At 44.1% G+C, this 26,092-nt stretch overlaps 1 protein-coding gene across 1 annotated transcript in view; it reads left to right on the plus strand.

Moving 5' to 3' along the window:
• The first annotated feature begins 7,720 nt into the window (after positions 1 to 7,720).
• DISP1 (dispatched RND transporter family member 1) overlaps positions 7,721 to 26,092 on the plus strand; it is a 148,467-nt gene continuing 130,095 nt past the window's right edge. Inside the window, exon 1 of the mRNA XM_019549523.1 lies at positions 7,721 to 7,843. The gene's annotated coding sequence lies outside the window, so the exon portion shown is untranslated. The remainder of the gene's footprint in view (positions 7,844 to 26,092) is intronic.

Raw genomic sequence — 26,092 nt, forward strand, 5'->3', positions numbered from 1 at the left:
TTTTCTTATTGTATGATAAGGCTGAGAACCAGATCCATAATGACCTTGTAGATGCCTAAACAAGACTTAAGTACCTAAGTTCTGCCTAGTGTGTGTAAAAAAAAAAAAAAAAAGTCTAAATAAACCTTACTCCAGCTGCTGTAAAACTATGTAGGTACCTCTGTTTTGGCCTGAAGATAGATCTTTTGGCATCTTGGTTTAGGCTACTGGGCCTGCTTGGAGGTGATCCATATTAATTGCTTAGGTACTTAACTCCCTCCTAAGTTTCACTGTTGCCTTAAGTGTAGCAAAACTCCAACTTTAACCCCGCTTTATTCAGGGAGAAAGTTAGGATGATTTTACACACTTGTATTGCTACAGGCTTATGCAGATGTAAGGGCCTTCTTACGTGGTAAGTTTAGTGGCTTCTGGAGCTCTTAACCACTGGACTGGCTGCACATTCGGTGTTAAGTGGCTTAAAGTTATGTCACTCCAGTGCAAGATTATCTCTAATCTGCCTAATTTTGTTCCTGTTCCATTACTGTGTGGCCACTTCCCACAGCTATTCTGTCCAAGTTGAAGCCTTCCAGTATCCCAGAATAGTGCCCCCTCTTGACTCAGGGCAAGTGGGGACACCAGGGTGTAGCAGGACTGAGTACAGCACTTCTCCTTCTGGGGATGTTGGACAGAGCAAACGCTGCAGCGCCAAAGCACCTGGTGGTCAAGGTGCCTTGAGCTGCTCTGCAGACCAGCCCTGTTTCTGCTGGAGGTGAGCATTGCCTGAGCTCTGGAGAAAAAAGAATTGGGTTCCTCCCCTCTGAGTCAGCAAGCTCCAGGGCTGCTCTCTGGTCTCGCTGACACGGTGGCTCCTGACATAGGAGCTCAGTACTGAGAGTGGGGCTGTTGGGCTTAAGCCCTGACAGCCCTGCTGTCAGTACTGAACTGCTGTGTCAACTTCAGGGAAGCCCCAGGGAAGCTGCTTCCCTGGTCTGCTCTGCTAAGTTGAACAACACCAAGCCAATCAACATTTGTTGAATCTTACGCTGAAAAACTGAACAGGGCCCTAAGTTGCTGTGTAACAGCTGCCTGTGGTCCTAAGCAGCAGCTTTCCCTTCCCTTTCAAAGCAGCTACAAATGTAAAACAGAAAGGCTGGACAAACATACATTAAACAGTCATTAGCTTAAAAAAAACCACAAAAACAGAATTGGTAGCAGGGACTAAAACCTGCAACTCCCCCTTTCAGCAGAGTGCCCTCTTTGTTGAGCTTGCAGGGCCATATTTCCTTCTGTTTCTGTTCCTTCTTGTCCAGCGACTCTAACATCTTTAGCTAAATAGTGGCTTAGCTTCAGCATGGGGATGGGGAAGTTTTTATCTAGTTTGTTCTGTAGCTTGATGGGTAGGGCATTCTCCTGGGACGAAGGTGTCAGTTTGGGTCTCCTAAGGCTGCAGAAGTTATAGAACCCAGGCTTTCTACTTCAGGGCAGGTGCTTTAAATCAGGAGACTGTTGGGTTGAGGTGAACATGTCCTTTGTCCAAGAAGTGAATGTGGGATGCTGTGCTGCTTGCTCTGAAGTCAGTGCTGTTGCTGGGTATCCTTGTTCAGTGTAGGATGCTTTCTCTTTCCATCTCAGCACTGTGGTACCTGAAATGAAGGAGATGCCTCCTTTGCAGCTACAAGTCAAGCATCTAACCTCTGGAGAAAGAGAGAAATTCAGACAGATCCCTTTGTCTAGCATTTCTTGTTGGCCTGCTATATGTGCTTTGGATTACCCATGGGAGGGGCCTACATCTCCTCACTCAGTGGATAGGAAACCTAGATCACTAGGTCCCTCATTTTTGGCTCACTATCCTGAGCCTTAAAGTGTTCTAGTACTTTAGTGGAGATTCTTACAAGGTCAACTTGGATCCTGCCCTAAGGCCATTCTCCAAGAAGCTCCGTGTGGACCAAGACAAAGACTGAGTGGCCCATTCTGACACCAGAGTTGAAACACATGTAATAAAGAAGGTTCAGAGATGCAATGTTTAAGTACAGGCAACCCCCACTTAATGCTGTTTCGCTTAGTACTATTTTGCTATATGCTCATTTTAAATTGATACCCAATTTCATTTAGCACTCAGCAAGTTTTGTTATAATGCTCGCAGTTGCTATCTTGGATCATCACATATGTTCGGTTTCACTTAACGCTCATTTTGCTTAACACTTGTTTTGTCAGGAACCAATAAAGAGCACTAAGCAGGGGTTGCCTGTATAAGGTTTTAGAAAACAATCATAGAATCATAAAAAATTAGGGTTGGAAGGGACTTCAGGAGATCATCTCAAAACAGGACCATCCCCAACTAGATCATCCCAGCCAAAGCTCTATCTGGCCAGGTCTTAAACCTCCAAGGATGGAGAGTCTACAACCTCAGTGTAAATTTGTACTTCAGAAATGTGAGAGGCAAGGGTTTCCCAGGGTAATATCTTTTATTGGACCAACTGTGTAGTTGAGCAGAAGAAAATAATCTGATTACTGGGAGATCCAGGCCTATCAGAAAGGAAGATGCTTATTCTCACTTTTCATGTGCGGACAGAATTCAGGAATCAGGTAGATTATGTACCTAAAACCAATATTAGTGTTCCATCCTTGGTTCTTCGTGTCCAGCCAGCTTATGAATCTTTGATCCTAAGTTGATATTTTGAAGGAATTGGGTAGATTTCCCTTGAGCATGATGGTAGTGTCAGAGTATTGCGGAGGAAACTTGATTGAGGGGTGATAGATATTAAACCTGCAGTGGAAGTCCATAAGTGAGTCCAGGTGTTCAGTCTGGATGATGCAAATATCATCTGTGTAACACGGGTATAGTGCAGGTTTGATGGTGTAGTTTTCTAATAATTCCTCCTCTCCGTGGCTGATGAAGAAGTTGGCATATTGAGGGGTCATTTTGGTGCCCACAGCTGTGATTATTCTTTGGAGAAAGTGACGATTATTGAAGGTGAAGTCATGGAATGAAGTAGATGATTTGTGCTGTGGACTGTTACTAATCTGAGTGTATGCCATGTTCTTGTAGGTACTTCAGGCAGGCAGGTGTGCCTTCATGGTGGGGAATGGTTGTGTACAGGTTGCTGGTGACATTCATGTTTGCAAGTATGCCTTTCTCAGGGAGGTGGTTGAGGAACTCTGTGGTGTCCTGTAGAGTACTTGCTTTTTGAATGACAAGTGGTTTCTGGTTACTGTCTATGAATCCTGATAGTTTTTTAACAAGGGCACCATAGTTGCATCTGATGGGTCTGCCAGACTTACTTTTTTTGTGGATCTTTGGGAGCATATAGAGCGTTCCAAAATGCAGTTTGTTCAATAAAAGGTATCACCCTAAGAAATCCTTGCCTCTTGCCTAATTCCTGGACCATCACAGCTACAGCATCATTCTAACACTGCTTCAAAAATTAGTATTTGGTCGTGTAACTAGGCATACGCACAAGTTGGTTTTAAGATTTTAGTATTTGACTAGCTTGGCATTTTCTGATGTAAACCCTTAACTGTTTCGTTAACATACATTAAGTGCAAAAATCTATTATTAAGTATGGACATTAAACCTACAGTGTTGAATTCAGTGGTTTGGTAACTTGTTTGTTATTCATAGATGTAGGGTTGGAAGGGACCTTGTAGATCTTCTAGTCCAAACCCCTACCCTGGGCAGGAGAGAGAAGTGGGCTCAAATGACCCCAGGTAGGTAAATGTCAAGCCTCCTCTTAAAAACCCCCAGGGTAGGAGCCAGCACCACTTCCCTTGGAAGTTGGTTCCAGATCCAGCCGCCCTGACTGTGAAGTAGTGCCTTCTAATGTCTAGTTTAAACCTACCCTCTAACAACTTATGGTCGTTATTCCTTGTTACTCCGGGGACAAAGGCTGAACAGGTTAATGTCCCGTAGCCTCTTCTTGTAGGGTCTGCCCTGCTGTCCCCGGATCATACGAGTAGCCCTCCTGTGGACCCTCTCGACGCTGTCCACATCCCTCTTGAAGTGTGGCGCTGAGAACTGGATGCAGTACTCCAGCTGCGGCCTCATCAGTGTCGCATAGAGGGGGAGGATCACCTCCTTGGCCCTGCTTGTGATGCATCTGTGGATGCGTGACAAGGTACGGTTAGCCCTACTGACCGTGTTCTTGCAGTGTCAGCCCATTTTCATATTGGAGTCAGTAATGACTCCAAGATCTCTTTCTGCTACTGTGCTTTCGAGAAAGGAGTTCCCCAGCCTGTAGGTATGCTGCTGGTTCCTACTGCCTAAGTGCAGCACCCTGCACTTGTCAGTATTGAATCCCATCCTATTTTAATTTGCCCACCTCTGTAACCTGTCCAGGTCCCACTGTAATCTGTCCTTCCCTTCTAGCCTGCCCACCTAACCCCAAATCTTGGTGTTGTCTGCAAATTTAAACAGAGTGCTTTTCACCCCATGGTCCAAGTCGCTAATAAAGAAATTGAACGGTGCTGGCTCAAGGACCGAGCCCTGGGGGACTCCACTGCCCACTTCCCTCCAGGTTGAATATGACCTGTCCATCACCACCACTCTGAGTATGACCCCTCAGCCAATTTGCAATCCGTTTGACTGTAGGCATCAATGCCACAGTTGCCTAGCTTTTTCATGAGAATGGGGTGGGAGACAGTGCCAAAGGCCTTCCTGAAGTCCAGAAAGACTACATCCACCGTGACACCAGCGTACAATGATTTTGTGACCTGATGGTAGAAGGCAATCAGGTTGGTCTGACAGGACCTGCCCCTAATGAAACCGTGCTGGTTGCCCTTGAGCATCATCCCTGCTGCTGGCCCATCACAGATGTGCTTCTTGATAATCTTCTCAAAGAGCTTCCCCAGGACTGAAGTAAGACTAAAGGGCCTGGGTCCTCCCTCTTCCCTTTTTTAAAGATGGGGACCACACTGACCCTCTTCCAGTCCTCTGGTACCTCACCAGAGCACCACAAGTGCTTACAAAGCTGTGCCGGGGCTCCGCAATAACCCCTGCCAATTCCCTTAACACCTTGGGGTGGAGAGCATCTGGACCTGCTGATTTGAATATGTCCAGCCCCTCCAGAAGTTCCCTAACTCGGTCCTCCCCAACCCTAGGCCTGGTGGAGTCTTTCCTGAGTCCGTCCTGAATCTTGGTGGGGGAGTCCCAGTCCCTGCACAAGAAAATGGAGGCAAAGAAATTGTTAAAGAGGTCTGCTTTCTCCTCTGGTGCAACCACCAGATTGCCAGGCATATCCTGCATGGGCCCCACATTACCTGGTGCCGCCTTCATACTCCCTATGTATTTAAAAATGACTTTTTGTTATCCTTGATGCTAGCCCTAGTTCCGTATCTGCCAAAATTTTCCATGTATAGAATCTAATTATTGTGGGGAGGTCATATTTAAGTTTAGGGTCATCTTGTATTTGGGTAAATGTAGTGTATTGCTCCAGTACAGTGCTGGACAGCAACACTGGGCACCTACTGTACTTGGGCTATATACTGTATTTTTCGGACCATAAGACACACCTGACCATAAGACGCACCCAGTTTTTATGGCAGGAGAGACTGTGTGCTGGTGGCCGGCCATTTTTATTGCTGGCTCCCGGTGTAAACAAGCGGCGGGTGTCCCGCTCGGGCTCCGCCGCCTCCGCGGGCAAGCTCCGCCCCGTCTCCCCGGGACACACACCTTCGGACCATAAGACGTACCCTCGTTTTCCCCCCACTTTTGGGGGGAAAAAAGTGCGTCTTATGGTCCGAAAAATATGGTATATCGTGAATAGGAAGTGTAGCCTCTTTGGTGCAGTGCTACGCTGCATGTGCTTGAGAAACTCGGCAGGTATGCTGTGCTGCTTGCTACATATGCAGCACATGCAAAGGTAGCCCTGCCATTTCTGGCTTGGGGGATAGGAGTTGGCATGGTGTGTTGGAGTATGGAGTTGCTTGGCACCATTCTAAACTAGTATTTTCTTAATTGTGAAATTTTCTGGGACAGATTTTAAACCCTGACTAAATTCATGATTTCCTCCCTTTCCCCTGCATCCCCGCCCCCCCACACACACATGCACACTTTGCTGCAACTTCCTCAGCAAAACTAGGGTGTCTGTAGTAGTTGTAGGCTATTAGAAACCCAAGTTAAATGTGCAATAGTGGGATGATGAAACTAAGGCCTCTCTCTGTTGAAGATCAGTGGGTTCCCATAGCAGAGTTCCTTCCTTTTCTTAGCAGGCAGGGTTATGGGATCAGTGGCCTCAGTATCAGATGTCCTACTATGTTAACTGGTAGCAGGATTGAACTATTTTATTAAGAAAGCTGTACAGCTTTTCTAAAGTCCTGAGTTAGATTAACACTAATATTTTACTGTGAGTTCAAAACAGAGCTCAGTATATCCAGAACCATCTTTATTTGAAACTTGTATTCATACTTCTCTGGCAATTTTTTTTTTCTTGGGTTGTTGTGGCTTTTGTGAATTTGATCCACTTGCAAAGAATATAAACAATAATCCTATGCCCCGGAAAATGATTGTAGTAATAACACCTTGAAACTAAAGGTAATCAAGTCTTATTGGATTCTAGTTACCCTGTTTGAGACTATCCTTGTAGTTTGCGGGGTGGGGCAAGGAAGGCCATGGAAATAGCTTTGGTTTCACTGCTAATTAAAAAATGTCAAAGATATGTATTTAGGACTGTGTCAATATTGCTTGCACTGTTTCACTCAGTGGTACAGCTTCAGAAAAAAGATGTTTGTTCTCTTAAGGTTTAATGTGTTTTCTTTAGGTTAATCTTGTCCTTTTTTGGTAAATTTTGGATCTGCATGACTGAAGTCTAATGGTCATTAGTCAGCTGAAGACTAATGACACTTTTTTTTTTTTCATTGCTAAGAAATTATTTTAAAGTTTCCATATTTCTTTTATTTTTATGTCACTATGTCCAGTAGTGAGAATTTTACTGTACATTCTGCCTTTTATGTATAATGACAGTACTTGTTTGGAAAGTGTTCAGTTCAGTGAACAATGCTGTTCGGTTTTAGTGAATTAAGCTATATTCAACCCTTTAGTTGTTTATAGACCAGAAATGGCAATTACAGTGTTCAGGTAACACTCAAGCCCTACCAAAATATATTTAGGAGTTCTATTGAGTAATTGTGTACAGAACTAAACTAGCAACAAATGAAAGCTGTTGGGTACTGCTGTGTACTTCCACAGGATGCAGATGACCAGTTATAGTCCTGGCAATAGCGGAGCTGGTTGGGAAATAATTAAGTGCTTTCTTTTCCTTGTCAAAATTGAAATATTTTTTGTAGGAAGAGATTGCCTCAAGTTTTCTGTCTAGCAAAAGATTACAGAAAGTGTTTCATATTTTACCAGAGTCTCCACTTGAACACTTATAATGGAAAGAAAGCATGGTGAGGTTTTGTTTTTTTTTTGCTTTGAATTAATAGTTTCTTTTAAAAATTTTAACATTTTATTATTTTAAAACTAGAAATTTAAATAGGTTTCAGTTTACCCAAGTCAAATTATTTTGGATTATCGGTGCACATAGACTTTTAAGATTTGGATGTTTCATCCCAAGTCAGGGAGAGAAATCTTTGAAAACTTTCCCAAGGGGAAACTTGTTTCTTACTCAGATATAGTGCATCTACATTGCCCTCAGTTCTGACTGGTATTATTCATTACTTAAAAAAAAATTCAGACATCACTTTAGTGCTGTATATGCTGATCTGTGTACTGCATGACTGAGTGCATACTGTCTTTTTCCTTTAGGTATCTGAAAGCGAACTGCACAGTATGTGACTTTGTACTCCTAAATGTCTCGCACAGTGACTCTTACAAAGTTGAGAAACAACACATTTCAGCTGAGATCAAAGCTGTGACATTGATATAAAGGTAGGTCATGCAAAATGTCAATAATTCACTGCTCAAAAAAGCCCAAGCTATAATCTTGGCTTGATTTAAATAGGATGGAAAATGTTATATAGTATAACAGGTATTTGACAGAAATCTTTCATTTCATTGGCACTTTCTTTTCTTAATTTTTTCCCGCCACAGGCTAACTTTTCTGTTTTAGTTTCTTCAGATTTGAATTGCAGTAGGTATTTTACAATGCAGTGAAACAGGCAGTCCTTTTGGTTCTGTTTTACTATACAGGAAACCAAAATATGTTCCTTTACAACAAAGGATACAGTTGTGTTTGTCAAGCTCAGATCCTGGTTATCTTTTTTGCCTTTTGTGATGATGTTTGGCCTTGATGTACCTGAGTAAGTTTCATATCTTCATTTGTCCTCTGAATAGATGTATACTGTTAATGTCTTTTCTCTAATGCAGAGGCAGGACAAAAAATTTTGTATAGAAATTGTGACCAGGTATACATTGCTGCACTTTAAACCTCCAGAACCATATTGCCTCTCAGTTTTATATATAGTACTGCTTTTGGAATTATAATTTGTTCAAGGCCATGCTTATCTGCCTCTACTTTTTCCTCCTGTAGAATTTTGCTAGTATCTCATGCAAGGCTTGTGAAGATTACTTCATCTGAGAACTTTAATATTAGCTTCAGAACAAGGATGGTGTTTAATAATGAAGCCCAGAGGTCTTGATTTGAAACTTTGGAAAGTATTGAAGACTTCTTTACAATTAAAAAGCTACAGAAAGAATGAGTGGGTAATAATTTAGCAACAGAAAAAATCCCTGGGTTGTAAGGTTTATCGTGATGGCACAGATGTTTTTTTTCTAGTGTGCTTTTCCTGTTCTCTCTTAAAACAGGGGTGTTAGAGAGATGGCCTGCTTGCTAGATTCACCCTGTAGAGCTCCATCTTCTGGCCCACAGAGCTGCCGGTGGGCCTGGGTTGGGCCCTCATGTAGCGTATCCCAGACTGGCCTTCATGCTGCATGTCCTGGCCCTGTGTGTTGCCTTGTACCATGTGGCGCTGGTCCAAGGAGTGCATGTTACATGCAGTGTGCAGCGCCTGATGAGTTTGTTATTCCTGTCTTAATTATTCTTTCTTTAGATTACTTTCCTTCCTCCTCTGAAGACTTCTGTAGAATGCAGTCGGTATTTTTAGTTGGCTGGCAGTGGCAAGATCTAAACTATAGACAAAACATATTTGAAGAGCTATAGTTGTTCTCATGTAGACGGTGTGGCAGGTAATGCTGATATAAATTAAGGCATAGTTGTTAAACTGATGGTTATGGTTTGTGGAATCCCCTGTGGATCTTGGTTTCAGTGAAGTCTGTTTAGGAAGGGATTTGAGCTAAATCAAAAAAGAAAATTAGCTTTTTATATACTGTCCACATAGAAGATTATACCAGTATACTTTCTCCATGCACATAAGATTTGTATGGTGAACTTCTTAGAGACCGAATGCACTATTGGTACACTCCTTTGGGGACCAGGTAGTGTTTGTTTTCAAAACTGATGGCATTCAGTTTCAAAACTGATGGCATCTGTGTATTCAGATATGTTTTTAAATATAGGCTTGTGCTGTGGCTTGCATTCAAGTCTGTTATTTTTAACCCTCTTAGTTTCTTGAATGAAGTCAAGTTGGAGGAATGTTGATACAATTTGGGAAAATAGTTCTATATGGGATCCTATGGTCCCCATAATAGAAGTTATGTACTGCAGAACACCTGGACAGTCTCCTGGGCAAGAACAGGAAGACTGAGTAGGTATTAAGAGTCATGTCAGTCACTGGGGAAACCTCAAGGAAGATGGAAAAGTTGGTAGGGGGTTCTTGCAGAGGAGAGGGACTGCTGCTAAGGAAGACCTCAAGCTGATGGGTGGCTCTTAGAAAGGACTTTGACTTGACTTGTCCCTGTTTCCACTAGCTAAGAATTCCTTGAACAGCTTTGCTGGTGAGCACGTAATTATAGTGTTGCCGCAGGGCACTGAGACATTAAGCCCTGTGTTCTAACTCATGGTGCTTTACGTAGTGCCATGAGTTAGAGCATCCCTCCGGCCCTCCCTACCCAACAGACTTTTGCCTGTTGTGTGTGTGGGGGGGTGGGGGATAGAGTTTGCCTAGCTGGCTGAGGAGCCAGTACCCCAGCCAAGGAGGGCTGTGGGGAGACTGCAAGGCAGGGGGGTGGGGGCTCCAATCCATCTTTCCCCCACCCACCCCCTCCAACTCAGGCCAGGCAAGCTGGCAGCTTGTGAATGGAGCGGCTTGCTGCTGCTGGCTTGCCTCTCCCTCCTCCTTCTTCCCTTCCTGATGACAGCCCTGCGGGCGGGACTGGGCTGCAACAGGCCAGCCCTTATTATGCAAAAAATTAACCCTAGGGGACACAGGTTCCCTAAGGTGCTTTAAAGCAGATACCTCATTTTAGGAAGCTTAATTTGTCATGCAATCAGCCACTTCAAAAGCACTCTGCAGCTGTGCACATGTGTTTTCAGGGGCTTGATTGCAGGAAAAACGTAACTTCTGTTTGCACTCGCAAGCGCAACCCTTTTGTCCTGCAGTCCTGTGAGAACATTATGTTCTGGGAGCAACAGTGTTCACACAACTCCATTTACAGGTGTTCCTATTACACTTTGCATCCCAGGATGGTAAGACCTGAGTTCTGGGCTCCCTTCCCATGCCATTTAATACTGTAGCAGTTACTAGGCAGAAAGCCTACACCTCCTCATGTTTGCAGTCTGTGCAACGCAAACTTTTTTGTGAACCCAGTCCTTCTAGATATGTGTTCAAGATGCTGTTCTGAAGTTTGCGATGTTCTGTATTGCATTTTGTAACTGCTTGTGACAACTCATTCAGTTCTTTTCAGTTAAATGTATGACATGCTTTGTCTAATAAAGGTTTTCTTTTTTGATGGTAGCTGAATAATTTAATAAAATCACACATCCCATAAACCTAATAAAATGGTCTCGCTAAAAATTTACATTTAATGATTTTTTAAAACTCGTAATAATAAATCATTTTCTTTCGAGTTGCTTTATGAATATATGACCCACTTGTTCTCCAGCTGAGCCAGGGTGTAGTTAAGCAGGTCCTTCCCCTCATGCAGTATCCAGCAATAAATCTCAAGGCAGGAAAGCGAGGAGCAGATACAAATTGGGGAATATTTGGCTAGGTTGGAATGCTGCAAAAAAGGCTCCTGGAGTCATAGCAGAATGCAAGCTATGTTCTTATTGCCAATAGCATATTTCAGGGATTGGCATCTGGGCTGGATCTGATCTGTGCAGGTCAAACCCAATCTGTGTGTTAAGAACAGTTGACTGATGCTCTGCTTCTACCCAATCCAGCCTGCATTTTGCCAACAGCTAGCTGGTCCTCAGCAGTTGGCAAAATGCATGTGTTCCAGCTCCAGCTGTTTGTGCCCCCCTGCCCACTCTGCCCCCTGTTGCTGCCAGATTAGCTACTCCGAATCCTTGCTTGTAACACTTGGCAGGGTTGATGGTGAGCAGAGGCTGGAGGGAGGTGTGGAGTGCATCCTTTAGCTACTGTCTGCAGTGCCACCTGGGTTACAAGGAGCAGTTTGCCCTTTAGTAAAAGGTTGCTGACCTCTGCCATCCTGGGTTGTATTAACAGGAGAATCACATGCAAGTCAAGGGAAGTGATTCTTCCATTCTACACATCACTGGTGAGGCTTCATGTGGAATATGATGTCCAATTTGGGGCATTGCTTTTAAAGATATGGAAAATAGGAAAGAGTCTGATGGGGAGCAGCAAAGTCTGGGGAGTACAGTTTGAGAAAAGGCTGAATCAACTGGGATTATCCAGTCTGGAGAAAAGCAGACTGGAGGGATTTGATAACAGTCTTCAAATACCTGAAGGATGATTATTAAGAGGATGGTGATAAATTATCCTCTCGGACTTCAAGGGACAGGGTAAGGAATAACCGTCTTAAATGGCAATAAGGGAAATTAGGTTGCTTATTAAGGAACAACTTTCGAAATCAGGATGATCAAACATTGGAACAAACTATCTAGGGAAGTTGTACAAATTTCTGCCTTTGGTAGGTTTTAAAAGCAGACTTTTAAAACTAGATAAACACTTGTCTAGAATGGTTTAGGCAGGGCTGATCCTGCCTTGAGCAAAGGATTGGACGAGACAAGCTGTGGAGATTCCTTCTAGCTATATTTTTCTGTGATTCTAAGATGGGTCTGTAAGAGCAGAGCTGTCCCTAGGGATGAGTGGGGCTTGAGGCATGTCAGCTCATGCAGCGCTGTGGGGTGGTGAGCAGGCAGAGTGTGGAATCAGTGGAGTGCAGCGGCTGTGGCAGGGCTTGTATAGCACTGTCTGCGAGCCCCCACAAAGTGTGTGGCCCAGGATGGTTGCCCTGATTCAAAAGAGACTTGGGGGTCTTGATTGACCACAGGATGAACATAAGCCACCAATGTGATGTCGTGGCTGGCAAAGCAAACCAAATTCTGTCATGCATCCAATGATGCATCTCAGGCAAAACCAGGGATGTCATCCTTTCACGTCACTTGGCCTTAGTGAGGCTGCAGCTGGAGTACTGCATGCAGTACTGGGCCCCCACACTTCAGGAGAGGTGTGGATAAGCTCGAGAGAGTCCAGAGGAGAGCCACCCATATGATCAAAGGCCAAGAGAGCAAGCCTTACGAGGAGAGGCTGAAGGACATGGGACTCTTCAGCAGGGCAAAGAGAAGGCTCAGGGGGCACTTGATGTCTGCCTATTCTTATATTATAAAAGCCTTTGTCTGTCTGTCTGTCTATAATGTTTTATTCACACTCTGATTGGCTGTCTTGGCAGCCAATCAGAGTGCTATAGATGGACAGGACAGACGGCAGAGTGCTGCCATGACAGTGGGGACTGAGGGGGTGGGGGGGCAGGCCAGTGGAGCTGGACTGCCCTTCCCCTCCCCCCTCCCCCCCTTGGTGGCAGAGGGGGACAGTAGGTACTGGAGCCCTTCCATAACAGAGGGAACAGAGTCAGGAAGCAAGGCTAGCACCACTGGCCTTGACCCCACCCCCCCACCATCTGCTCCTTGGAGCCAGGGCCCTGAGCACCCCCCACCCCCCCAACAGGAGCCATCAGGGAGGGGAGGTAGGAGGGAGGAGATGGGGGGGCAGTTACCAGTAGCCGTGGCCACCACCCCGTGATTGCCACCTCGTGCCCATAATCACTGCACTGAGCCTGCGCCCACTGCCAGCCCTGAGTCCAAGCCTGCCACCACTGCTGCTGGGCCTGCGGCTACCGCCAGGCCCACAAGCATGGGGCAGAGGTGGCCCAGGCACAGTGGCAGCCATGGGGGGAGCAGGATCAGACCCAAAGCTATGGGGGGAGGGGAGGAGGCGGAATAGTCTGGGCCCAAAGCAGCGGGAAGGGAGGGTGCATGTGGGCCTAGCTCTGGAGCAGGGAGAGAGACCGGGGGGGAAGGAATGGCTGAAGTGATGGGGGCAAAGGGGAGTGGGGACAGTGCCACCGTGGTGGGGGTGGAGGAGGGGAAGCAGCCCTGGCCTTGCATCCAAAATACCAGGTGGGGACAGGGTTGGCCTGAAGGGGGTGGAGACAGACTAGCGGAGGTGGGGAACAAGGCCATAGGGCTGAACGCTGGGCTCTGTCTCTGCCACCTTCCTCCATCATTTTTAATGGAGAGTTTGCTACTAAGTCTATAAGGGGGGTGCATCTGGATCTGGGAGAACAGTTGTTCAGGGCTGCCCAAGGGATAACTAGGTCTAATGGCCACAAACTTCTACAAGGTCAGTCTTGATATAAGGAAAAACTCAATACAAGGAAAACTCAATATATCAGACTCATATAAGGAAAAGCTTCTTTATAGTTTGAGTGTCCAAGGTCTGGAAAAAACTCCCCACAGAGGTGATGCAAGCACCTACTCTGGTCTCATTCAAAAGGCATTTCTTGCTGGGATCATTTGATCCCTGCAGACTTCCTGCCTCTGGCTGATTGGCTAAAGAGGAGAGGGGCAGTGGCCAACCCTGCTGTGCTCATGCAGACAGCACAGCCCAGCCCCACCCAGGGCTGCAAAGCATTTTGTGATACTGGGGCACTGTGATTTTAACTTGAACCAGGAAGGGGTCTGGAATAGAAGTTTCATAAACTGGTTTGACCTAAATCAGTTAAGTCTGATATTACATTCAACCAGGCTTATCTTGAGGCAGTTTCAACCATTTTGGCTAGGTACAGACGGTCAAAAAGCCCGAGGCTGAATAGATTCAGTCTTTTTCAGGTTAGTCTAAGCTGCACAGGTTAAATTGAAACAGAAGTGAACTGACATTTATCTTTGATTCAGGAAATGCAGCCACATGGCCGCAGTGGCTCAGGCCAGAAGCCGAGGGGTACTAGAGCATGGCCCTCTGGCTGTGTGTTCACTTCCTCTTCCTGCTGCCCCTGAGGCCTCTGGGATTTGCAGTCCAGAATTACAGCAGCAGGATTTGCAGCCAGCAGTAAATTTGAGTGAGGGAAGGAATGTTTAACCCCCATCCCTGGCCCCAGACCCCAGTTGGGGTTTGCCTAGGGGAGGGCAGTCCCCCTCTCCCCCCAGACTGGGCTGCATCCTCAGCTGGGCTTGGCCCCTACCAGCCCCTTGTCAGTTAGCCCTCACTCTTCCAGCTAGGGAACAGAGGGGTGGGGCCAGCCCTGTTCCCTGGAGCAGACAGCACAGCCTGGCCTAGGGCTGCAAAGCGTGCTGGGATGCTGGGGGACTGTGATTTAACTTGAACCAGGAAGGGGTCTGGGACAGTAGTTTCATAAACTGGTTTGACCTAAATCAGTTAAGTCTAATACTACATTCAACCAGGTTTATCTTAAACTAGTTTCAGTCATTTTGAAACTAGTTTATGTTCACTGAGCTTCTGTTCTGTTACAGGTTTAAACCAGTTTCTGATCACTTAAAGCTGTGATGTAGCTTCTGTTCCTAGTCTAGGTGTGAGACAGGTAATTGGTGGTGGGGTGGGGAGGTGGGAGGGAAGAGGCAGGGGAAGGGGGGAATGTTAACCTGGTGATAGAATGTAGCTGGTAAAATGTAGAAAGGTTACCTGGAGATATGGGATGGCAGGCAGGTTATACTGTACCATAAATCCAATGTCCAGTTGTACCTGGACACTTCTACATCTTGGGTGGTAGTACAAGTGGCTGGGTGAGCAGTTCAATGGCAGCTATTTTTGTGCTCCTCCCCACCCCACCCCACCCAACCCCCCAACTTCATGCCCAGTTGTCCTTCCTTAACTATGCTACTGCTAAACGTTGTTTGCTCTAGGAAAATAAACAGGTAACTGATTTCATATAAATAAGGAGATGCTAGAAAATGAGTCTTGAGAATTTTTTAAGGTTGACTGCAAACTCCAGAATTTAAGTGACTTCTGGTAGGTTATGATGTCCCATTAAATAGTGGAAAAAAGTCCCAGAATATATGGAGCCAGCAGTGGGACAGAATACCATGGGATACCAACCCTGTATGCTGCATGCTTATTTAAAACAGTCACTGCTCTATACAGGTTTCCCTTGATTTATGCGGGTTCTTTATATGCGAATTCACTCTTATGCGATGAACATATTTAGACCCATAATTCATTATATGCAAGGTAAATTCGCTCTTACGTAATAAGCAAGTAAATTCGCTCTTACGCAATTACTGGCCAAGCAAGTAAGTCTGTGGGGAGAGGGGAAGTGGCAAAGGCCCCAGTCACCCCAGCTGTAGTGGCCCCGGGAGTGGCCGACATCAGCTGCCTGTAGCAGCTGGGCTGCACCATGCCCTTGTGTTAGGCAACCAGTGTCAGCTGCTTCTGAGCTGCTCCAGCATGGGCTGCAGTGAGTGCCGACAAGCAGAGCCCTGGGTGGCGTGGGGCACGGCACTCATCCCGGCAGGCACCTGGCATCTGCTGCTCCTGGGACTGCTGTAGCAGGAGCTGGGGTGAGTGGGGACAGGCAGAGCCCCAGGGGGCTTGGGGCATGGGGCAGCCTAGCTACTACAGGCAGCTGGTGTCAGTTGCTCCTGGGGCCAGGGTGAGTGCCACGCCCTGTGCTGCCCCGGGCTCTGCTTGTCCGCACTCACCCCAACCCATGCTGGAGCGGCCCCAGGAGCAGCCAACACCAGCTGCTTGCAGCAGGGCATGGTGCATCCTAGAAGCAGAAGTGAGTGCGAACAAGTGGAGCCCAGGCATGAAGGGGGACAGGCGGAGCACAGCGCAGCCCAGTGGCTGCAGGCTGCTGACACCGGTCGCTCCTGGGGCTGCTGCAGCTGGGGCTGGGGTGAGTGCTGCTCTGTTCCCTCTGGTTTGCTGGCTTGTGCAGCCCTGGGAGCCCTTCCCCCACACCTTCCCTAGTCCCAGCCTCCCTCTTTCCCTCCCTCACCATCATGGGAACCTATCCCTATTTGTTACATTGTAAAGTGGGTTTGCTTTATGCAAATTTGATTTATGCGCTGTTCTCCAGGAATTCGCATACCACATAAATCGAGGGAAACCTGTAGATGTAGTGTTTCTTTCTAAGTCAGGTAACAGCTGGCTGTTTCTGAGATAAATACGGGTACATTTACTTCAGACTAGTTAGTTTCCCACAGTTTGTGCCCAAAATGTAATTTGAAGTAATCTCTTCACCCCATCTAGAAAAGCTTGTAAAATGACACTGCTGTAATTTATATGGGAGAATTTCAGATTGCTCTGAAGAAAATGTCACTGACTTTGTAAATTTCATTGTTCCCTTTCAGTTGCTTCATTTTATAGCTGTCATGGCAATTCCATATCTAAGGCCAGAAAAACAGGTATACAGCTTTCCTGTGCCAAGTAAATCAGAGATCCAATATTTTGGACATATTTTAATGTGGTATTATATTGGAGGGAAGGGGTGGAATTTCTCTGGGAGCTTTTCTCTGTCTTCCTCTTCTGCAAAAGCAGCTTTTGCACAAAAGGGATGAGGGTATATGTGAATTCCCATATTAATTTATAAAGTTACCTTCTGGGACTTTTCTGATCAAATATTTGGTAAACTATGTATTTAAAACTTGCATCTTCAGTAGAAGTCTTTTATGTTCAGGAATGGGAGAAGTCTGGCAGCACTAGTAGCAATAAGGTACAATCACTAGTTCTATGGATTTTTCTTCTTACTAAATAATTCATGGACCTATTCACCAATATGATCTTTTATGAGATTAAAGTAGACTGCTTTGTTTCTCCTTTTACCGGGTATGCTTGAAATACATATTTTTCTCACTCCCAGTTTCAAATGTCAGCTGTAATGAGAAGCACAGGGTAACTTAATCAGTGTATATTAAATTTGATTTCAGTAGATATTTGATGAGGAACTTTTTGTAAGTAGGGCTTAAGGTTTGCAGAAAACTGAAATTTCTCAAGGCAAAGTGTCATAGATCCATAGATTGTAAGGCTGGAAGGGACCTCAGAAGATCATTGGGTCCAGCCCCCTGCACCAGCCAGGAAAGACAACTGGGGTCAGGTGTTCTCTAGGGTAAGTGATTGCACCACCTCTGGAGGGAGCTTATTCCACAGTCTGGACACTAACTGTGAAGAAGTTTTTCTTAATGTTCAGCCTGGATCGGTCTTCCAGGAGTTTGTGGCCATTACTTCTGGTTTTCCCCAAGTGTGCCATAGTGAACAATTGCTCACCAAGCCCTTGATGTACTCCCCTAATGTAGTGGTAAGCTGCTACCAAGTCCCCTCTCAGTCTTCCCTTTTTCAGGCTGAAGAGTCCCAGATCCGTCAGCCTTTCCTCATATGACTTGCTGTGCAACTCTTTGATCATACGGGTGGCTCTTCTCTGGACCTCTCTCAAGTTTTACCATGTCCTTGTTAAAGTACATTTACCCAAGGTTCTTTGGGTAGATGTGATATCTTTTATTAGACCAACTAAATAGTTGGAAAAAATTTAGCAAAGACTTCTTATTTTTGGGTACACAATTACATTTTTGGGGGTAGATACAGAATTCATACTCCACAGGATTTGTGACTTTTATCATCTTGTACAGTTTGTTATGAAACGTATTGTACAGTAAAGTAATATGCTGCTGCTTCCTTTTTTGAAAACTGAAGAGCAGGTCTATGTTATAGGTGATATGCTTGACAAGGGATAATATGTTTGTCTCATTGCTTCATTTGTACCTAGCAAGCCAAGTTATTTAATTGTATTAGCTGTTTCTGTTACTAATGAACAGGGACCTGGGTTTTCTGTTTCCCATGGAAACATGGAGAAAACTGTGGATTTTACCCTTTACTGGAGGCAAATGCAGATTTCTCATTTTAGTGGAGAAACCCACAGATTTTACACTTTTGCAAAGAGCTCTCTGCAGGCTGGCAGATTTCCAGGTGATGTGCATGTATGTACACATGGCTGCCAGGCAGCCCCCCACCCAAGGTAAATTGCAGTGGGAGGACCGCATAGGGAGTGAAGGAGTTAGGCAGGGCTGGGGCTAGGGCTGCTGCCCAGCCAGGCAGTGTGTGGAGCTTGGCGCCTGGGGCTGCAATGCCCCAGCAGTGAGCAGGACATAGCCGCAGGCAGCTCGTCTAGGGGGTGGGGGAAGGGGCTGGCTCCCTACTGCAGTCCACACTCCTGGGGCAGAGAGCCAGTGCCCCCCAGATCTGTGCACGGGGTGGGAGCGAGCTGCCTGCTGCAGGCTCAGGCTCCCTGCCCTACTGCTCTTCCGTGAGGCCTCTGCAGCCCAGTGGGTGCAACCCAGCATGGCAGGGAACAGCGGGGCTGTGCAGAGAAGCTGCTTGCCACTGCGAGCTCCGTGCTGCTCCAGTGATGCATCCCCTGCACATACAGGGTTGTGTCCCTTACTGCTGATGCCTCACCAGGGCAGCGTGGAACTCACAGCAGGAAGGAGATCCCTGCATGGCTCTGCTCTTCCCTGCTGCGCCAGGCCGCATCTGGTGGGCTGCGGAGGCCCTGGGGGGAGGGCAGTAGGGTGGGAGCCTGTGCTCACCCTGTGTACAGTTCTGGGGGGTACGGATCCTCAGGAGTGCGCGCAGCAGCAGGGAGCCACCCCTCCCCCCTGAACACTCAGCAGGCAGCCAGCAGGTGCTACCAGTGGGGGGGTGGGATCCGGGCTGTGCTCCACTGCAGCACCCACCACCTCCTGCAGGGGGCTGGGGAACCAGGTCTCTGGTCCCATGGCCCTGGCAGCTGGGGGCCTCCTGTGGCAGGGCTAGGGGGCAGGAGGCTGTGGGGGAGGAGTGTGGGGCCTTTAATTTTAATCATTGAATCTGTGATTTTTTTTTTTAATCAGAAATTTTACAATTTTTTTTATCAGGGAACACCAAGATCCCTGCTAATGAATTAGGTGGGTGCTTGAGATACAAATTTCCTTGACTCTCAGCTGATGCCTGTAATGAGAATGGAGGTAGTATGTTATTTACTGACCCAAAAAGGTTTCAGTGACCGAGACTGAAATCTTAATGTGTGGAGCACAGTCGATTTTTGCCACTTTCCCATAACTCTGGTTGTTCTTTGTTAACCCTAAGTGTAGTAACACTAGAGAGTTTTCACCTGTTTGCTGTCTTTCTCCTTTCTTCCCCTCTGGGAAATAATGTAAAACAGCAGCTGTTTTAAGTACAATATTGAAATTCCATCTCCTTGTTTTCATGGAGGAGAAAAGTTAAATCATAGAAGCAAATTAAATTGATTGGATTGTTGTAGGCATAATGATGGCTTCTAGATTTTTAGTAAGCAAACCCTAGAACATCCTGAAAAAAGAGAAATAGCATTTTTTTGTATGATTCTGTCAGAGCCCTGCTTTGTTTAGAATTCAGTAATTCTGCACGAAGGAGGAAAAGTGACTGAAAACATACTGCAAGTATATCAGCAGTCCATAAATCTATTTAATTTTAAATGAAGCAGTAGTTCATTTAGAAACGGAGTTTCAAGTACTGTTAATGATGAAATAAATGAAATCTGAAAATCTAGTTTTTTATTTCTTGCTGGATACTAATTAATTTTTTTAATATATAAAATTGTATACTTTACTGTGTCATTGCTTTTTTACCTTGGAATCTGCATGCTTCATATTTCTGCTCAGGTAAAACAGCACATCATTCCCCTCCGCCAAATATCTTAACAGTAAGGCATTGTACAGCCTATTGGATACATAGCATGTATCAATTTACACACCTAGGATAAGAATTTGGAAAGTCCATGCTACGAACACCGTAAACATACATTGCTCTGGAAGTGTACATATTCCAAACTATCTTCTTTCCCTCTACACTGATTCTAGCAATCTTGCAGGTAAAAAAGACCCTGAAGTTTTGAATTTTAGTATGTGATCTTTACAAACAAAATGAAGAATGCGATTTTAAATACACTTATTTATATGTACAGAAAGGATTGTATACATTTCATTATTTTTAGTACAAAGCCTTTGACCTGCCAGTCATAGAACATTTATAATTGTGCTTTCCTCATCCTTGATATTTTAGACCATTCGGCAGCTGTCATTAATTGTACAATTGAAATACAGTGAATGCTAGTCAGAAACAGGTGGTGCATGTTATAAACCCCTTGAAATATGGACCGTCATTGACCAAATTGTTGCAGCACATCATGAAAAACTAGATGTTGGTATAAAGCTGGGGGTGGCTTGTGCCTTTTGGGTTCTTTTGGTTTTTTTACAAAAGCATAAAAATACTTGCTATGGAAAAGTATTTGCTCTAAAAAACACATTCTTTCTATAGTGTGTTTCTTTGTGAAGAAGTTGTTTTACAATCCATAATCAATTGTGACTGTAGCTTGCATAGAAATCCTAAACCATTTCAAACTTAATTGTACAAATAGAGAGTAAATTCTTAACAGGATGTGATGATTTCGGCTGAAAAGCTGTTTTCTAAAAAAAAAATTCAGTCCATGCTTTACATCTCCCACCCAAAATACTCACTGCTGTTTGACTGTAGCTTTTAGGTTGACCTCCAATACAGTTATGAGGAAAAGTACTCTTATTTTTTCTAATATCCATATTATTAACAGGTTTTTTTAAGTTTAATTAAAATATTTACCTTTTTAACATACTACATTATGCTTAAAACTTTGTCTTTATTACTTTTTTCAAGTTTTATAGAACAGCTCATTTTGGTATTAAAGAAAAACAAGTACTGTGATTATGGCTTGGTGTAAAATAATTTGACATGGAAATGTATCTCTTTATAAAGATTGTTGAATTTAGTTTTATGACTGTATAAAACATCTCTTAATCTAAATTGAGGCACTTTAAAATATGAAGAGTGTGCTGCAAGTTAACCTTGTGTGTTTAGCTCATAGCTTTGCTTAATAAGCCACACATTTGCAATAACAGTAATAATTTGAAAATTAAACAACCCTATTTTGAGGGGAAAAAAGGCTTTCAAGCAAATAACTTAGCTCCATTTAATTTAAAGGCAAAGATGGAATTAGATGGTTGGAAGCTATTTGGACTAAGATGAGGAATTCTGACATAGCCTGAGAGGAGAAATACCTGCACTTAGAAACACAAGGGTGGCATTGATTAAATTGGCTAATCTTCCTAAAGGACTCTGTTACCAGTTATTAATTAAACTTCATAACCCCTTGTGAAATAGGGAAGAAGAATCCTTTATTTCACACACATGAAACAGTTGTAGAGGTTAAATAACTAGTCAGAGACATGCAGGAAGTTGATAGAAAAGCCAAGAAAAGACTCTACATCCCCTGAAGTCAGTCCTATGTCTTAACTGTAAGACTTCTTTTTCCTTTGACTTCAAACACTTAATGGGAACTTGTCCAAAAATGCCTTGAAATTCTGGTTTTGTCCGTAAACCTGTTTTATCTTTCCCTTTTATCATACATAATCCAGTATACAAAAATCACTCTTCTAAGGCCCATTGTATCCATTTCTTCATTTTCCATACCTGACTCCTCAAGAGACTAATTTAAAATACAGTTTTTAACATAGTCATTTCAATAAGAACGGCGATGTCATTGCTACCATTGCTATTTTATTACTAAACTATTTCAGTTATATAAAAAGACCAGTCTTTTATTATTTAGAGATACTATTTTTATTGTGTTGGCTCCCTCAAATTTGTCAGCGTCTTTATTGCACAAATAAATACTGTATTTCTTGGAACCAAGACAACTTTGAACTTAAGATGACCCTCAAATAATTTGAGAAAAACGATAAATTTCTTATCATTTTCCAGGTGTAATATCTAATTATTGGAGGGTTGTCTTAAATTTGTCCTTCCCAGGGGTACAGCAGGGAAAGCAGCAGCAGCCGGGGGGCAGGTGTTCCCCCTTGCCTGTCCACCCAGCCATTGGCACCTGCCTCTCACTGCTCCTTACAGTAATTGCCCCTTCCCCATCCACTGCTTGCTCTGGCTCCATTCCCTCCCGGGTCACAGAGCATGTGGGAGTGGGACCCCTGCCCAGCCACACAGCAATATCCTGGGGTTGGAGCTGCACTACTGCTGACTGGCCAGGCAGGGCACTGAGGTGCCATGTGCTCTGTGCCCTGCAATGGAACCCAGACCTGGAGCTGCACTTGACAGTAAATATGGTGGGATGAGGCAGAGGCTGTAGAGAACAGATGGAGCGGGTGCAGGCAGCTGCCATGGGTCTAACTGCCCCTGACCTGGGCTGCAGCAGCTGTCTGCCTCCACAACTTGTACTCGAATCCATGGCAAGAGGCTCCCTCCCTGTGTTGAATAATGGAGAAAAATCTTGGATTCGAGTAAATGCAGTAGCTAAATAAATGCGGTAGCTGAGGTATGCTTAAACACTTTTTTTAAAAAAAGTTGATGTTTCTTGCTTGCTTTGATTAAAACAGCTGTCCTGTAATGGCTCAGACTCCCGTAAAGCAGGGGTTTGTAGTCCTGAGTCAAGTTGCCAATGGGATTTTTCTACATTTGCAGCTGAAAGTGGAAGTTTCTATGCATTGTAAGTGGAAGGACTTTGCAAAAGAAAAATTGAATTCAGCCAATTAGTCAGACTTCTTAACCTTAATCTCTGAATGAAATGCTCAGTAGATAATTAAATCTTACTTCTTTAAGTATTAGCTATTTCTCTGCATAGTGCAGTACTGACTAATATACTCAGTTGAATAAGAGGGGGTTGATTCAGACCTTTCTCTTTTAAGTGAAATCCCTAGTGCATTAGACCAGCTAAAATAAATTCTGACATTTGGTTTTCATTAGTGCTGTAACTGAAACAAAAACATGTTAATGAGTGATCCCAGAATATTTTGAAGTTAATGTACAACTTTTCTGGGAAAGGTATTTAAGTTGTAGTATCAGTTGCATGTTGGCAGTATGCTCACTTTTTCAAAGCTGTTTCTATACAAGATGGTCAATTTTTGAAGTGCAAAAGATTACATTTATGCAGAGTTATGAAGAGATTTGGGAAGGGGGGAACAGAGAAAACGATTATAGTAGAAATTCCACTGATAAAATGAAATGATCTGCTAAGGAGACACTGATGTAGTCGCACTGCAATACTAATTCCCAGTTTGTTTTACTTCTGGTAAAAGAGGGTTATTTTTTAGGCTTACCAAATTAAGCTGGTGAAAGATATGATTTGATGACATTGCTTATTAAAGAAAACCCCCTACATTTTATTTCAGTGTTTCACATATTCTGGTTAGAAAACATACACTAATTTTGAAAAAAAATCAAATAAAAACTGTTAAAAGAAATATGACTCAGCAGCTGACTGCACCCAGGAGAAACTAGAGATTTTTTTCAAAGCCATTTTGTGGTAAAAATATTCTATAATCAGAGCATAATACAAACAATATCTGCTTTCTCTGTAAACCTCTAAAACTCTTCTTAAAAGAGATGACGTTTCAAACTGTCATTCTCAAATGCTGATGAGTGCTTTGTTCAAAACTTAGTTAACTGGGTTTCAGTTGGAAAATAATAAAATGATAGTGAACACTGAGGCGAGATCTACATGCATTTATACGGAGATACTCACCAGTAACAAATATTCATAAAAACAGATTTCAGAAGTCAAATTTTGGTTAGACTTTTGAACTGAGAACTGTAGATAATTTCCTCATGCATAGTACTTGTTAACCCATGGAAGACAGGGGCTATTAAACACAACAGTTAGAGATGTAACCTGCTTGTGGATACTGAGAGGATATGCTAGAAGATGAATCACTCTATCTGCTTTTTATAATGATCCTCTAAAGCAGGGGTGTTCAATCCCCAGTCCACAGGCCAGATCCAGCCAGCTGAGCTGTGTCATCTGGTCTGCTGGGCTCCCCGTGGATCCACAAATTTAGCAGTGGGGAGCCTCGGTGGTGTTAATTTCCTGTTGCCTGCTACCAAATTTCTAGACCCATGGGGAGTTCAGTGTGCCAGATGGCATGATGCTGCGCACTAGATTGGATATGTGGGGCTGGGGTGGTGGGGGACCGATCTGTGTGCTGGCCCCGCAAGGTATCCAGACTGAGGACCAGCTGTGTACCACTTATCCTACCTACTTCTTGCCGCAGGCGTAACAACATAGTCAGGTGTCTGGTCAGCTGCGACATGTGTGCATCCTTTCTTCCCTTGTCTCTTTATTTCAATTTCTTTAAAATGTGTATACAATTTGTGCAACTTCCTTTTTCAAGGGAGTTGCACAACTGTGGATAGGAAAATGGAGAAACTGTAGTATTTTTTGTCATATGGCTGAAAGTATCTCTCTGGTCCCAAGCCATGATTGGTTTAAGAACTCGTAGGAACGTAGAACATTTCAAAATCTCTTCTTTAGTCTCTGGAGTTTGAGGGTCAGTTTTTGTCTTGCTCTTTTGCCTCTACCTGCACCTTTAACAAAATGGTTGATTCTGTTATGGCTGGTTTCTTGCAAACTGATTTTTGTAGCTCTTTTAGTACCTTAGCTACTATTTGGAACTATAGCAATCACTTTCTCATTACTGTTGTATGGCTCACAGTGTTGGAAAGTTTTTGTGGGTTTTTTTCCTTCTAATTGTTGGCTCAATGCATAGGAGGAGTGCAACACAATGATGGAGGAAATGCAAAGCCAAAAATAGCAGAAGACAATAAAGCATGTAATGAAGTTGCAAGAACTAATGGAGCATAAGGAGTTCAGCTAGTTCATTACCCTGTCTGCCAGAAGTCCAGCACAAAATGTTTCAAAGGAAAGTGCAAGAATCCTTACCACAAGTAGCTCTGGGGATTTGCTCCTTATCAAGGTCTCGTCCTAATCCTTAGCAGTTAAGGGACTGAGTTAACCTCTCAATATGAGTTTTTATCACCCTTGCAGTCTAAGATATAACTCGTTATAACAAAAATAATCAAATGTTCTGAGTAAATGCCATTTAAAAATGCATTAAATTCTGGTCTTCAATTTCCAGTGGCAGTGAATTCAATAGTGATGTAGCTAGCCATGTCTGAAGTCAAAAAGGAGGCAGAGTAGATTTGCATCATATAGGCTGTCCAAAGTGGATGTGCATCATTAATGACCTCCAGCCCCCCGGGAAAGGATGACTGTCTCTTTCCTTACTTTCTGCTTTTTGTATTTAAATTTCTCTTTCCTTTTTACACACTACACTACAAACTGGTTTTGCCACATGAGAAGAGAGGAACAGTGGAAAGGATTCTGAAGTGACAGAACTTGGCAAGAGCCTTGGTATGAAGAGAGAAGGAAAAAGAGGAGTTAGTTGTAATACAGATGTTGAATGCAGAGATGTAGGGAAGAGAAAATGAAGAATGATCTCATCAGTGGTCTGTAAGATGAGATGGAGTGCCTCCTCACCAAGATTGCAGATGACATCAAGCTGAGCGAAGTAGTCGATAGGCTGGAGGGTAGAGGTAGGATTCAGAGAGACCTCAATAAATTGGAGGATTGGACCAAAAGAAATCTCATGAGATTCAATAAGAACAAGTGCAAAGTCCTACACTTAGGATGGAACAATCCTGTGCACCAGTACAGGCTGAGGACTGATTGGCTAAGCAGCAGATCTGCAGAAAAGGACTTGGAGGTTACAGTGGGCAATAACCTGAATATGAGCCAGTGTGCCCTTCTTGCGAAGAAGGCTAACAGCAAATTGGGCTGCGTTAGTAGGAGAGTTGCCAGTAGATTGAGGGAAGTGATTATTCCCCTTTATTCAGCACTGATGAGGCCAAATCTGGAGTACTGTGTCTAGTTTTGGGCCCCCCAGTATGGTTTCGGACAAATTGGAGAGAGTCCAGCAGAGGGCAAGCGGAATGGTTAGCAGGCTGGGGTGCATGACTTCATAGTTTCTAG

The sequence above is a fragment of the Crocodylus porosus genome, unplaced genomic scaffold (genome assembly GCF_001723895.1).
Source record: "Crocodylus porosus isolate Cpor-Errol unplaced genomic scaffold, CroPor_comp1, whole genome shotgun sequence".
In the NCBI taxonomy this organism is placed as follows: Eukaryota; Metazoa; Chordata; order Crocodylia; family Crocodylidae; genus Crocodylus; species Crocodylus porosus.